The sequence below is a fragment of the Apodemus sylvaticus genome, chromosome 4 (assembly GCF_947179515.1).
Source record: "Apodemus sylvaticus chromosome 4, mApoSyl1.1, whole genome shotgun sequence".
NCBI lineage: Eukaryota > Metazoa > Chordata > Mammalia > Rodentia > Muridae > Apodemus > Apodemus sylvaticus.
In genome coordinates, this window is record NC_067475.1 from 111,828,283 (window position 1) to 111,830,689 (window position 2,407).

Below are 2,407 nucleotides of genomic sequence, written 5' to 3' on the forward strand. Positions count from 1 at the left end.
CTGGGGCTAGGGAAGGGAATTGTGAAGGGCATTTATCTTAGAAAAGGCAGAATATAAGAGAGCTTTTCACACAGATGATGCATTATCTCAACTATAAATAGGCACACTTAAGAGACTTGCTAGAATTATATCCAAAGAGTACACTTAAGCAAGAAGAAATATATTTTCACCATAGCTGGGACCATAAAACATCTTTCCTAATACATTAAAAAACCCATGTCTAGAAATATATTTTAGATGAGGGGAGAGAAGTATCTTATTTAGTAGTTTGAGAGGAACATATGCCTAAAGGAAAAGGGAAATGTGGTCATCAGTGTAGGGGCAGAGATGCCCCTGACTACTTGACATTCACCAAGCAGTGTTGAGAGAGCTTAGGGGTGAAGACACTGGTGTGGGCTGTATGACTCTATTCCAATTCTGGCTTCAATTTTTGCTATTTTTCTCTTACTCTTTACCACTTGCAAGCTGTATGATTTGGATCTCAATATCTAAAATTCACATGCTGTCTTAAGGATAATAATTGATGGTGCCTTCTGGAGTCCCTAACAGGATCAAGGAGATAAAACACTTAACTATTAGCGGCCAAGAATTCAGTGATGTAATCTTACCATCAATGCTGTTATATTGCACAGAAGAAAGCTGTGATTTATACTCTTTCAGCAACATCTCAAAGAACCATATAATAAACAGTTACTAGCAGAGTTAATACTGGAGCTGGGGAATTCAAAACAGAAGATGCATTGGTCATTGCGAGCAAAATATCTAACAGATGTGACTAAGGTAGGGAAATATTTATTTCAGCTTACAGTTTCAGAGGCTCTCAGTCCACAATATGCCTGATTGTGGCAGTTGAAGTGTGCTATAGATGCTGATCACATGATGAAAGACCATTAAACAATGGTACCAGAAACAGGAGCAGGATACTCTTCATATATCCACCATATTGACCTGCTTCTACCAGGCAGGTTCTGTCTCCTAAATGGTCTACAGCTTTTAAAATAGTGAGATAAGCTGGACACTAAAGAATTAAAAACAAGAATCTGTGAAGGATATTTTAGATTCAAACTGCATCAGAGGAGCTGGGAACTGCAGGAACCAAACATCTCCTAGATCTTGTGCAGTAGGAACAAAAACTACAGCAGGTGAGTGGTAGTTGGGGTGACACTCAGAGGGAGCTCCTCTTCTCAAAAAGAAAATGGAAGGCAGAATGGAGGGAGAGCTTTCATGAGGGGTTACTGAGAGGAGGGTTGTAAAGAGAACAGATAAATAATTTTTTAAAAAAGAAATGAAGGAAAGAGGGAGGGAGGGAAAAAGGGAGAGAGAGAGAGAAAGAGAGAGAGAGAGAGAGAGAGAGAGAGAGAGAGAGAGAGAGAGAGAGAGAAGTGAGCATAAATTTACTGTACAATGCAACTTCTTCATTTTAGGATATTGATTTGAGGGGCTCCATGTTAAATCACAGACATACTTTCACATGAATGTTTATTGTGGCAGTACTCATAAAAGCTAATTTATGGAACCAACCTAAGAGTACAACAACCAAAAAAGCACACAAAGAGAATATTTTTTGTGTGTTTGCATATGAAAGCTTTCCAATCATATAATTGGAGATGGTCATATTAAGTATATTGAGTCAGTTTCAAATAAACAGATATCAGATATTTTCTGTCATTTGTGACTCCTAGATTTTATATAGACACATAAAATTAAGTATGTATATATAACATGAAAATAGAAAAGAAATTGTCTACAGGATCAAAGGAGACTGATAGGAAAGAGAAGGGCAGGAAAGGTGACGATAATGGGTAGGGGTGATTACCATACATACAGCCCAACATACAGCATAGACTCGAATGAGTTGTATTTTGGTTTTGTTTTTTAAATAAATCTGAACAATTAAAGTATAAGAGAAAAATCAAAACTGTCCTGTCCCAAGGGCATTGCATGTGTGGCCACTATGTTACATGCTCATCAGTAGGGGGCAGAGGGGAGAAAGGCTGTGTCTAGGCCCAGTGTCCTGACCTGTGAACGTCTGAATGATTGGTAGTCTAACATTCCCTTAAACAAGCGGGACAAAGAGGACTGCCACTCAGTGCCAGGGGCCCAGACAGGGAGCTAGCCTGAGATGACTACGCATGCATGAGGGGAGGAGTGACAGACTGTGCCCTACATGATCCCTATTCAGTGCTATAATATTTGAGTGAGGCATAGTTTATTTCAGTTTCTAAATGAACATTAAGATTGCATTTCATTTTATTCTAAGTTTTTTGTTAGTTTATTGGGGTTTGTTTGTTTGTTTTCTTGCTGGTAGAGACAGGGTCTCTCTATGTCACCCTGGCTGTCCTGGAATCCTGTATATAGACCAAGCTGGCCTCTGCCACTGGAGCACAGGATTAAATGTATACACCAC

General features: G+C 39.1%; 1 non-coding gene across 1 annotated transcript; it reads left to right on the top strand.

The window, feature by feature from the left end:
• The first annotated feature begins 1,922 nt into the window (after nucleotides 1-1,922).
• Nucleotides 1,923-2,053, top strand: LOC127683913 (small nucleolar RNA SNORA17). The gene has a single exon (XR_007977694.1). It is a non-coding gene; the product is annotated as a small nucleolar RNA SNORA17 (small nucleolar RNA).
• The last annotated feature ends 354 nt before the right edge of the window (nucleotides 2,054-2,407 follow it).